The 13,706-nt window shown below is 39.7% G+C and overlaps 1 protein-coding gene across 1 annotated transcript in view; it reads right to left on the reverse strand.

Moving 5' to 3' along the window:
* LOC127415255 (cytosolic carboxypeptidase 6-like) overlaps nucleotides 1-13,706 on the reverse strand; it is a 594,524-nt gene that overhangs the window by 209,225 nt on the left and 371,593 nt on the right. The window lies entirely within an intron of this gene.

Genomic DNA, 13,706 nt, shown 5'->3' on the forward strand with positions numbered 1-13,706 from the left:
AGATTCCTAATCGTAGGGAATATATATGCTCAGTTCGAAGGGCACTTGCAAAGTGCATAGGGAATAAGGGTACATCGATATATCATTGTTATATACAGTATATCATGGATACTGTATGTTTGCAGCACTACCAACTACTACTTTCTGTCAGACATTTTTTGGCAGAAATTGTACCTTTAGTGTGTCACTAGGGCAGTACCCTCAAAGATACACCCACTGTACCTTCTTTACACCTTAATGTACTAATCTGTACCTTTCAGGGACAGATAAGACCCTTAAGGTACTAATATGTACCCTTTTGGGACAGATAAGGTACAAATCAGTGGTCAACCGATATATTGCAGAGGCCGATAAATCTGCCAATATTTGGTGTTTTTAAATTATCGGCCGATACATTTTCCAGTTTAACCGATTACAGAATAGCCTGCTTGCACGTGAAGGAGCTGTCTGAGACATTTAAATGACCAATCACAGTTCGTTTTATTGTGACGTGCCATTGTGTTACCACAATAATAGATCAGTGTGCAACACAGTCTCATTTAAAGGGTACAGTGGGTGTACATTTGAGGGTTACTGCCCGAGTGACAAGCTGTTGTCCCCCTAAAAGTAAAAATTTTTCTGACAGTATAGGTTTTGTAACAGACATACTCACCATGGCTGTTAGGCTCTAGGTAAATGTTGAGGTGCGGGTAGCTTTCATTTAATAAGATAATGTGTGTTATTGTCTGTTTGTTTATGCTGTCTGCGTTGATCTCTTCAGGGTGACCCACCAGAGAACTAGAGGACACATGGAGGGCCGCAGCCATTTCCAAACCTGATTACTCTGTATCTTTCATAAATCAACAGAGGTAAACAGTCTGAGATCAAGTACAAGAGCACTGCCCTGGCACGCATCTGACAGACCATGATGCTGCAGATTTCAAACTCGGCACAAGAACAAGCAGAAGCTTACAGTGAGGACTGGATTGTTTTAATGGATTCAAAGATTAAGATGCTATTTACTCCCTTTTGAAAAAAGAGTGACGTCAGACACTGTTTGAGCATCCTTAATAAAAGTAATAAAAGATCAGAGACTTTAAGTTAATTACCAATATTAGGGTGGTGATTTATCCTGTTGTGCAGTCAGTATTTACAACCAATTTAACTTAAACTAGCTAAACTCAGCAAGATTCTCCTCAACTGTTTCTCCACTTTGACAGTAGTTCAGTCATGACAACTCTCAGAAAGGTTTAGCATGTTTATGTGGGTATGACATATTGATAGGATATTGGTCTTGGGGGAATATGGGGGAGACTTGCTACTGCTAGAACATACGCAAACATTCTGAGTTAAGCAAGTGGACATTCTGCTGCTACTGCACAATTAGAAAAACATAAGACATGCTGCATCGAGCATGTATGACATGCTGCTGCACAACTAGACATAAATACAATCCCTATGTAGCAGATCTAGATAGGTGAAGCTGGAGGGTTACAGGGAAAACTCTTGACAAGGGACAAATTGTTATGGCCAGACGACTGGGTCAGAGCATCTCTGAAACAGCAAGGCTTATGGGGTGCTCCCGGTCAGCAGTGGTGCGTACCTACTGACAGTGGTCCAAGGAGGGACAAACTACAAACCGGCAACAGGGTGTTGGGCTCCCAAGGCTCAACAATGCGCAAGGGCAATGAAGGCTAACCTGTCTGGTCCGAACCGACAGAATGATTACTGTGGCACAAGTCACAGAAAATGTTAATGATGGTTAAAGGAGGAATGTGTAACAACACACAGTGCTTCACACCTTGCTGTGTATGGCTGCATAGCTGCAGAATGGTTAGAGTGCCCATGATAACCCCTGTCCACCTTCAAAAGCACCTACAATGGGCATGTGAGTGTCGGAACTAGACCTTAGAGCAGTGGAAGGAGGTCTCCTTGTACGATGATTCCCATTTTCTTTTACATCATGTGGACAGCCGTGTACCTGTGCGCCGTTTACCTGGGGAAGTGATGGCACCAGGATGCACTGTAGGAAGACGACAAGCCGGTGGAGGGAGAGTGATGCTCTGGGCAATGTTTTGCTGGGAAACCCTGGGTCTGCCCATTCATGTGGATGTCAATTTGTGTCAACGTGCCACCTACCTAAACATCATTACAGACCAGGTACACCCCTTCATGGCAATGGTATTCCCTGATGACAGTGGCCTCTTTCAGCAGGATAATGCACCCTTCCACACTGCACACATTGTTCTCAAATGGTTTGAGGAACATGATAAAGAGTTCAAGGTGTTGCCCTGGCCTCCAAGTTGTGCTGGACCAACAAGTCCGATCCACGGTGGCTCCACCTCACAACTTACAGGACTTTAAGGATCTGCTGCTAATGTCTTGGTGCCAGATACCACATGACACCTTCAGGAGTCTTGTAGAGTCCATGCCTCGGCAGATCGGTGCTGCTTGGTGGCACGCAGAAGACCAACAGCATATCAGGCAGGTGTTCATAGTGTTTTGGCTCATCAGTATATATATATATATATATATATATATATATATACACACACATATATACACACCGATCAGCCACAACATTAAAAGCACCTGCCTAATATTGTGTAGGTCCCTCTCGTGCCACCAAAACAGCACCAGCCTGCATCTCAGAATAGCATTCTGAGATGCTATTACTCTCACCAAAAGTGTATAGAATGGTTATCTGAGTTTCCGTAGACTTTGTCAGTTCGAGCCAGTCTGGCCATTCTCTGTTGACCTTTCTCATCAACAAGGCATTTCCATCCACAGAACTGCCCCTCACTGGATGTTTTTTGTTTTTGGCACCATTCTGAGTAAATTCTAGAGACTGTTGTGTGTGAAAATCCCTGGAGATCAGCAATTACAGAAATACTCAAACCAGCCCATCTGGCACCAACACTCATGCCGCGGTCTAAATCACTGAGATAAATGTTTTTCGCCATTCTGAAGGTTGATGTGAACATTAACTGAAGCTCCTGATCCGTATCTGCATGATTTTATGCACTGCACTGCTGTCACATGATTGGCTGATTCGATAATTGCATGGATGATTGTTGGTGCCAGATGGGTTGTTTTGAGTATTTCTGTAACTGCTGATCTCATGGTATTTTCACAAACAACAGTCTCTAGAATTTACTCAGAATGGTGCCAAAACAAAAAACATCCAGTGAGGGGCAGTTCTGTGGATGGAAATGCCTTGTTGATGAGAAAGGTCAACAGAGAATGGCCAGACTGGCTCGAACTGACAAAGTCTACGGTAACTCAGATAACCATTCTATACACTTTTGGTGAGAATAATAGCATCTCAGAATGCTATTCTGAGATGCAGGCTGGTGCTGTTTTGGTGGCATGAGGGGGACCTACACAGTATTAGGCAGGTGCTTTTAATGTTGTGGCTGATCGGTGTGTATATATATATATATATATATATATATATATATATATATATATATATATATATATATATATATATACTGATGAGCCAAAACACCTTGACCACCTGCCTGATATGCTGTTGGTCTTCTGCGTGCCGCCAAGCAGCACCGATCTGCCGAGGCATGATGGAAACGCCTTGTTGATGAGAGAGGTTAACAGAGAATGGCCAGACTGGTTCGAACTGACAAAGTCTACGGTAACTCAGATAACTGCTCTGTACAATTGTGGTGAGAAGAATATCATCTCAGAATGTGCTGTTTTTGTGGCACGAGTGGGACCTACACAATATTAGGCAGGTGGTTTTAATGTTGTGGCTGATCGGTGTGCATATTATATATATATACACACACACACACACACACACACACACACACACACACAGACATATATATATATATATATATATATATATATATATATATATATATATATATATATATATATACTGTGTGTACATATGTGTGTGTGTGTGTGTGTTTGTGCGTGCATGCGTGTGTGTGCGTGCATGCGTGTGTCAGGGATTTAAGGAGCTGGTCTGGCCAGTGCTCATGGGTGTCTGAAAGAATGCGTCTCTCTCTCTCTCTCTCTCTCTCTAAATGGCATTTTAAAGCCACAGAGAAGGAGAATGCATTGTAGAACATCATTATCCCTGACAACTGTGACTAAAGGTTAAACATGTTTTGGATTTATGGTGACAGGATTTGTCTGAGTTATCAATCTGTCCCCCTGGCCTTCAAAACATCTCACAGAGCAAAGCAAGTTAAACATGGAGCTCTGTGCTAGGAGAATGCTAACAAGAGCTAATGACACTGTAATGACGAAATCATGCCTGCTGAGAATTTGTGGACATATATGAAGCTGATTTGGTTTTATAAAAGACTTTAAGAACCCAAAGGCATGCCCATCATTACATTACTTTTTTTTTTTTACACAGTAGAAAAGGATGACCTATTTCATGTTTAATACCAGTATGAATGACATCTCAGCTGTATCTCTGGATAATGCAAAACCATGAGGCTTCAACATGCATTGAGATGGAAAAGAAAGGAATCTGAAAAGTTTAAATTTGTGGCCTCTGCTGTGAGAGATAAGACAGCCTTATATGTTCCATATAAACGTAATATGGTAAAACTGATAAGAGCAATGTAACAAAGCAACAGATGCTGTTAGGCTGATACAGACTTTTTGATACCTGGATTATAATGCACGCACACACACACACACACACACACACACACACAGAGTAATGGGGATTCTAGATTAACAAGATTATAAAAAAAAAAGCCATAAAAACAGAGTAAAATTTCAGTGGCCAGAATATTATGATTTATATGTGTACTGTTTGCCTAAATAGAGGGATAAAATGAAGTGATATTTTATTCTGACAACATTGAGATGTCTTTGGTTTGTCCTATCAAAAAAAAAAAAAGTTGTTTAAAATTATTCAAATTCTGATCACATTTACTGAACTTCATTCAGTTCATTGCGGTTATTTAATTTATTTGATTACTTAAATAATTGAATATTAGGATCTGTTAATTATCAGCCACAAAATGTCAGCTTGGCTGTAGAATATCTTCACAAAAGGCCAAAAAAACAAAACAAAAAAAGGATCACATTGTATGCACATTGCATGCCAATATTTAAAAACGAGATTAACATGTCTACCTAAATAAAAAAAAAAATAAAAAAAATCTTGATAAAAAGAATTAACACTTGCCATGGGAATCATAATTTTCTTTATCTGAACAGGAGTACTACTTACTAAATGACATTACAACACATCAAATAATTTCTACCTTTAGTTATAACCATTGAGATGGTCTGCCTTGTTTGGCTCTGCCTATCAAACCGTTATGTGAAACCGAACATGTGTCAGCTGGATCAAACCGCTGCCTGTGTAACATTTTTGATAAAATAATTGAACAGCAGTCATGCAAACACGCGCTGAAGCAATAAGCATTCACTCTGCCAGTGAATGGGAAATTCTTAGGTCAGTAAGCACACTACTGGGCTTAAAAACATTTTTGGGCCACAAAACCTGTGTGGGAAGCAAGTGGAGTCTGGAGAGGCAGAGAGACTTACAATAAAGGGCGAAATGATGTTCTTTGATAAAAAAAAAAAAAAAAAGAAAAGAAAAGAAAAAAAAAGACCTTGCCTTTTCCATTTACAAGATGCAATTCAAATCTTTAAAAGTTGGCCTACTTTTACTTTTCCTTGTTTCATAATGCAAGGCCATGAACTCAAAAAGTCATTCATGCTCCTGGGGGGAGGGGGGCTATTTAGTTGTATCCAATCTTTCAACTCATGTCATGACTATGAAAGCCAAGAAACACTGTTCTGCATGATATGCACTATGACCCCATTTCCACCTGGTATTATGATGCTTCTCTGTGTCACGTTTCACTGTTGTTTGCTTTGTGTTTCTCCCCTGTCATCTGTTCCTCCCGGACTACACTTCCCATAATTCCCTGCCCTCATCACTGCCAGCTGTCCTCAACTGTCCTCACCTGTGTTTCATTAACTCATTATGCCATGTGTATATAATGCCCTGATTTTATAATGCCCTGAGTTGTTATGTTTACACATGTGTTTCTCAAGTTCATGTTCCCGGTTAGTTCTTGTTTGTTTACATTTTGTTCTTGCTTCATGGTCCCCAGTTTTACCCTGTTTTGTATTTTGATTTATTCATTTATCATTAAAATTTGCTGCACTTGGATCCTTACGCTCGGGTGATCCAATCACATGTGGTCAGGTGAGACACATCGCTGTTTACACCTGGTCACTTAAATGCGTCTCCTGAATGAATATAAGCATTTAACCAGAAATAAGAGCTGCACTTATATTTTTTCTGTAATTTTAAGTGGTAACTGACTGCATGTCAACAGATACTGTAGATTCATTTAACATAGCATTCCTTTAAACAGTTTAAGAATGTTTCATTGAATAAAGAAAATACCCCCCCCCCCCCCCCAGTACTGTTCTTATCAATGCATTGTTATTTGTGCTGTAATGTTGTTGAACTGTAATTGTTGCATTCAAACAAATTTTGTTGCCTTCCCTGTAATACCGAAAATAAAGTGATTTTGATTCTGATTGATATGAGACGGTTACTAGAGATAAAAGGGGAGTGTGGGAGAAAACAGCATTATTCTATAGAAGCTTGAAAAAAGTGTGAATGAGTTTTAAGAGTGCCTAAAGATAGGTACTACTGAGAATACAGTAATTTAACAATCAAGTGTAAAAGACACCTTTTAAATTCCCCCCGCACCAGCCCACAGATCTCACTTTACACATATGCATTACCCACACAACATACACACAGACAACATGTTTGTCTCGCCCCTCCCCACCCAAAATCAACAAGAAAGCAGTAATTTGACGCATCTGTAATCACCTTAGCCGCATCCAGAGCTGTGCGCCTTAATTCTGCATGCTTTTTAATTTGTTTTCACAGCGGTTTGAGCAAATGTAATTTGTTAATTAAAGCCGAAAAATGAAAAGCTGAACGTTACTGAAGAGATGCTAATTGAGATAGTGTGGCGATTGGGAAAGGGGGGCTATTTGGGGGGGTTGAGGCATTGGGGAAGGGCTCGGGAGTATCAGTAGCTGGACAAATCATATTAGAGGAGAGATGAGCTCTCCACAACAGGCAGCCCATTGGTATACAAAGCGTGCCTACGAGTGTGTGTGTGGCCCTGCTGGCAGAAGTTAGAACCAGATTCCTGCACACTCACCCTCCTATAGTGCCCATGATATTTGTACATCAGAAACTTGATGTCTGCTTAACTCAGTATGCAAAAGAGTTATTATGGAAGAACAACCCAATGTGAGGAAGGGCAATATATACATTTTAATCCATTTGGATTATGTGATATTATTAGTTGTAAGCAAGTAAATAGTCATTTAGCAGAATGTTTAGTCCAAAATGACTTAAAGAAAATATTTTAACTTGGAGTTAATTCTTATGGGGCTCAAACCAGTAACCTCCTGGTTACCACACCTCCCCTGTATAGTACTTTATATATATATATATATATATATATATACAGGTGCTGGTCATATAATTAGAATATCATCAAAAAGTTGATTTATTTCACTAATTCCATTCAAAAAGTGAAACTTGTATATTATATTCATTCATTACACACAGACTGATATATTTCAAATGTTTATTTCTTTTAATTTTGATGATTATAACTGACAACTAAGGAAAATCCCAAATTCAGTATCTCAGAAAATTAGAATATTGTGAAAAGGTTCAATATTGAAGACACCTGGTGCCACACTCTAATCAGCTAATTAACGCAGAACACCTGCAAAGGCCTTTAAATGGTCTCTCAGTCTAGTTCTGTACGCTACACAATCATGGGGAAGACTGCTGACTTGACAGTTGTCCAAAAGACGACCATTGACACGTTGCACAAGGAGGGCAAGACACAAAAGGTCATTGCAAAAGAGGCTGGCTGTTCACAGAGCTCTGTGTCCAAGCACATTAATAGAGAGGCGAAGGGAAGGAAAAGATGTGGTAGAAAAAAGTGTACAAGCAGTAGGGATAACCGCACCCTGGAGAGGATTGTGAAACAAAACCCATTCAAAAATGTGGGGGAGAACCACTACGCACAGACGTATGCAAGACATAGGTTTCAGCTGTCGCATTCCTTGTGTCAAGCCACTCTTGAACAACAAACAGCGTCTGAAGCGTCTCGCCTGGGCTAAAGACAAAAAGGACTGGACTGCTGCTGAGTGGTCCAAAGTTATGTTCTCTGATGAAAGTAAATTTTGCATTTCCTTTGGAAATCAGGGTCCCAGAGTCTGGAGGAAGAGAGGAGAGGCACACAATCCACGTTGCTTGAGGTCCAGTGTAAAGTTTCCACAGTCAGTGATGGTTTGGGGTGCCATGTCATCTGCTGGTGTTGGTCCACTGTGTTTTCTGAGGTCCAAGGTCAACGCAGCCGTATACCAGGAAGTTTTAGAGCACTTCATGCTTCCTGCTGCTGACCAACTTTATGGAGATGCAGATTTCATTTTCCAACAGGACTTGGCACCTGCACACAGTGCCAAAGCAACCAGTATCTGGTTTAAGGACCATGGTATCCCTGTTCTTAATTGGCCAGCAAACTCGCCTGACCTTAACCCCATAGAAAATCTGTGGGGTATTGTGAAGAGGAAGATGCGACATGCCAGACCCAACAATGCAGAAGAGCTGAAGGCCACTATCAGAGCAACCTGGGCTCTCATAACACCTGAGCAGTGCCACAGACTGATCGACTCCATGCCACGCCGCATTGCTGCAGTAATTCAGGCAAAAGGAGCCCCAACTAAGTATTGAGTGCTGTACATGCTCATACTTTTCATGTTCATACTTTTCAGTTGGCCAAGATTTCTAAAAATCCTTTCTTTGTATTGGTCTTAAGTAATATTCTAATTTTCTGAGATACTGAATTTGGGATTTTCCTTAGTTGTCAGTTATAATCATCAAAATTAAAAGAAATAAACATTTGAAATATATCAGTCTGTGTGTAATGAATGAATATAATATACAAGTTTCACTTTTTGAATGGAATTAGTGAAATAAATCAACTTTTTGATGATATTCTAATTATATGACCAGCACCTGTATATATATATTGTATTATATATAATTAGAGCTGTCGACTAACGCGTTAATGCAATATTCCTTTAACGTCACAATTTTTTTTAAAGCCGTTAACGCACATCATTATATGACCCTTTTAATAAACCATGCATTGACCGTCGTGAAAGCAGATGGTGGGAGACATTATGCTGAGACCTGTGCCAAGCATTATATCAATGTAGCAAAGCAGGGGAACATTTAGAATGAAGTAATCACACAAAAAACACAGATAGTGCACATAACATGATTGCAGCGGCCATTTGAACACCTGCCTTGCACTGTGCACCAGAGTTTTAGTGCTGGCCAATGTGACCAGGAATGATAAAGTTTGCTGGATAAATTAGAAAAAATCTGGTCATCTCATTTCTAAGCATGCACATTTGAAGCTCTGTTAATTCAGGTATTACACTAAATTACTTTGAATTCTGCTCATAATGTTTGTGCTTAGATTAAATGCAAGTATTATTAAGAGAAATGGTGTGCGTTTTAAGTGCTTTCTTTTTCTTCTTTTACTTTTTGCACTATATCATGCAGTAATAGGCTACACTGGCATAGGCCTAATGATTAATGTGTCATTATACCAGAGTCTCTCCCGCGAAATCCAAACACAAGTGGTCAAAAAAAAGAAGCATAATACGATCAATTATAACGGTGATGTGTCTCGCTTGTCCACTTCTGATTGAATCACCCCAAACGGGTGCAAGCCATTCTTTTATGCTGTTTGTTTACATGTTATCATGAATTAACTCTCCCATGAGTTTCTGCATGAATTTCGGGATCTACTCACCTGTTAATCAACCGATGTGCTAAATGAGTTTTAAACTGGCACGTGAGATGGGAATAACGCAGGCTGCTTTTGAACTTTGCAAACTGTCGGGAAAGTCCTCCGTGGCAGCACAAACAATTTTTTAATTTGTCAGACATTTCCAGCTAACGGAAACCCTGCTGCACATAGTCTCCAAGGTTCTGTCACAGTGTCTCTTTGATAGTGCACTAGCCAGTGTAGAACAGCAGAAGATGCTGGAACCCTGCAGGTAATCTACACTGTCATCAGCCCATTTAATCCCACCGAATGGGGTGAAAGACGTCTAAAAGTAGTTGTTGATGTATTTTACACAGAGTTGTCATTGTAAATGACAGTGCAGATTTTTTTTGCATGAGTGGTGCAAATAGTCACATGACCAGAGCTATTTAATTCCACTGTGCTCCTCTAAACATTATGTCTGTTAATACATCATAAAAGAAAGCAAATATGTTGTCATAATAAACACAACTACATACACTGGCAGCCAAAAGTTTGGAATAATGTACAGATTTTGCTGTTTCAGAAGAAAATTGGTACTTTAATTCACCAAAGTGGCATTCAACTTATCACAAAGTATAGTCAGGACATTACTGATGTAAAAAACAGCACCATCACTATTTGATAAAAGTCATTTTTGATCAAATCTTGACAGACCCCATTTCCAGCAGCCATCACTCCAACACCTTATCCTTGAGTAATCATGCTAAATTGCTAATTTGGTACTAGAAAATCACTTGCCATTGTATCAAACACAGTTGAAAGATATTTGGTTAATTAAATGAAGCTTAACATTGTCTTTGTGTTTGTTTTTGAGTTGCCACAGTATGCAATAGACTGGCATGTCTTAAGGTCAATATTAGGTCAAAAATGGCAAAAAAGAAACAGCTTTCTCTAGAAACTCGTCAGTCAATCATTGTTTTGAGGAATGAAGGCTATACAATGCTTGAAATTGCCAAAAAACTGAAGATTTCATACAAAGGTGTACACTACAGTCTTAAAAAGACAAAGGACAACTAGCTCTACCAAGGACAGAAAGAGATGTGGAAGGCCAAATGTACAACTAAACAAGAGGATAAGTACATCAGAGTCTCTAGTTTGAGAAATAGACACCTCACATGTCCTCAGCTGACAGCTTCATTGAATTCTACCTGCTCAACACCAGTTTCATGTACAACAGTAAAGAGAAGACTCAGTGGTGCAGGCCTTATGGAAAGAATTGCAAAGAAAAAGCCACTTTTGAAACAGAAAAACAAAAAGAAAAGGTTAGAGTGGGCAAAGAAACACAGACATTGGATAACAGATAATTGGAAAAGAGTGTTATGGATCTTAACCCCATTGAGCTTTTGTGGGATCAGCTAGACTGTAAGGTGCGTGAGAAGTGCCCGACAAGACAGCCACATCTATGCTACAGGAAGCGTGGGGTGAAAGGTCACCTGAGTATCTGGACAATCTGACAGCTAGAATGCCAAGGATCTGCAAAGCTGTCATTGCTGCACATGGAGGATTTTCTGAAAATGTTTTCAAATTGTAATAGTAATTTTTCACATTATTAATGTTTATATACATATATATATATACAGGTGCATCTCAATAAATTAGAATGTCATGGAAAAGTTCATTTATTTCAGTAATTCAACTCAAATTGTGAAACTCGTGTATTAAATAAATTCAATGCACACAGACTGAAGTAGTTTAAGTCTTTGGTTCTTTTAATTGTGATGATTTTGGCTCACATTTAACAAAAACCCACCAATTCACTATCTCAAAAAATTAGAATACATCATAAGACCAATAAAAAAAACATTTTTAGTGAATTGTTGGCCTTCTGGAAAGTACATTTACTGTATATGTGCTCAATGCTTGGTAGGGGCTCCTTTTGCTTTAATTACTGCCTCAATTCGGCGTGGCATGGAGGTGATCAGTTTGTGGCACTGCTGAGGTGGTATGGAAGCCCAGGTTTCTTTGACAGTGGCCTTCAGCTCATCTGCATTTTTTGGTCTCTTGTTTCTCATTTTCCTCTTGACAATACCCCATAGATTCTCTATGGGGTTCAGGTCTGGTGAGTTTGCTGGCCAGTCAAACACACCAACACCATGGTCATTTAACCAGCTTTTGGTGCTTTTGGCAGTGTGGGCAGGTGCCAAATCCTGCTGGAAAATGAAATCAGCATCTTTAAAAAGCTGGTCAGCAGAAGGAAGCATGAAGTGCTCCAAAATTTCTTGGTAAACGGGTGCAGTGACTTTGGTTTTCAAAAAACACAATGGACCAACACCAGCAGATGACATTGCACCCCAAATCATCACAGACTGTGGAAACTTAACACTGGACTTCAAGCAACTTGGGCTATGAGCTTCTCCACCCTTCCTCCAGACTCTAGGACCTTGGTTTCCAAATGAAATACAAAACTTGCTCTCATCTGAAAAGAGGACTTTGGACCACTGGGCAACAGTCCAGTTCTTCTTCTCCTTAGCCCAGGTAAGACGCCTTTGACATTGTCTGTGGTTCAGGAGTGGCTTAACAAGAGGAATACGACAACTGTAGCCAAATTCCTTGACACGTCTGTGTGTGGTGGCTCTTGATGCCTTGACCCCAGCCTCAGTCCATTCCTTGTGAAGTTCACCCAAATTCTTGAATCGATTTTGCTTGACAATCCTCATAAGGCTGCGGTTCTCTCGGTTGGTTGTGCATCTTTTTCTTCCACACTTTTTCCTTCCACTCAACTTTCTGTTAACATGCTTGGATACAGCACTCTGTGAACAGCCAGCTTCTTTGGCAATGAATGTTTGTGGCTTACCCTCCTTGTGAAGGGTGTCAATGATTGTCTTCTGGACAACTGTCAGATCAGCAGTCTTCCCCATGATTGTGTGGCCTAGTGAACCAAACTGAGAGACCATTTTGAAGGCTCAGGAAACCTTTGCAGGTGTTTTGAGTTGATTAGCTGATTGGCATGTCACCATATTCTAATTTTTTGAGATAGTGAATTGGTGGGTTTTTGTTAAATGTGAGCCAAAGTCATCACAATTAAAAGAACCAAAGACTTAAACTACTTCAGTCTGTGTACACTGAATTTATTTAATACACGAGTTTCACAATTTGAGTTGAATTACTGAAATAAATGAACTTTTCCATGACATTCTAATTTATTGAGATGCACCTGTATATATATAAAGCTTAGGAAAAAGAGACCACTGCAAAATTATCAATTTCTCTGGATTTACTATTTATAGGTATGTGTTTGAGTAAAATGAACATTTTTGTTTTATTCTATAAAGTACTGACAACATTTCTCCCAAATTCCAATTAAAAATATTATCATTTAGAGCATTTATTTGCAGAAAATGACAACTGGTCAAAATAACAAAAAAGCTGCAGTGTTTTCAGACCTCGAATAATGCAAAGAAAACTGTGAATCAGAAATCAATATTTGGTGGAATAACCCTGATTTCCAATCACAGCTTTCATGCGTCTTGGCATGCTCTCTACCAGTCTTTCACATTGCTGTTGGGTGACTTTATGCCACCCCTAGTGCAAAAATTTAAGCAGCTCGGCTTTGTTTGATGGCTTGTGACCATCCATCTTCCTCGAGGTTTTCATCTTCCTGATTCCAGCCTTGCTGAAGCGCCCCCAGATCATCACTGATCCTCCACCAAATTTCACAGTGGGTGTGAGACACTGTGGCTTGTAGGCCTCTCTAGGTCTCTGTCTAACCATTAGATGACCAGGTGGAGGATCGGTGATGATCCACTCATGAAATATTGTGATTAATCACGATTATTATTATTATTATTGTAGGAGTTGCAGCATCAGTAAAGCCCTCTCTCGTTATAA

The sequence above is a fragment of the Myxocyprinus asiaticus genome, chromosome 24 (assembly GCF_019703515.2).
Source record: "Myxocyprinus asiaticus isolate MX2 ecotype Aquarium Trade chromosome 24, UBuf_Myxa_2, whole genome shotgun sequence".
Taxonomy (NCBI): domain Eukaryota; kingdom Metazoa; phylum Chordata; class Actinopteri; order Cypriniformes; family Catostomidae; genus Myxocyprinus; species Myxocyprinus asiaticus.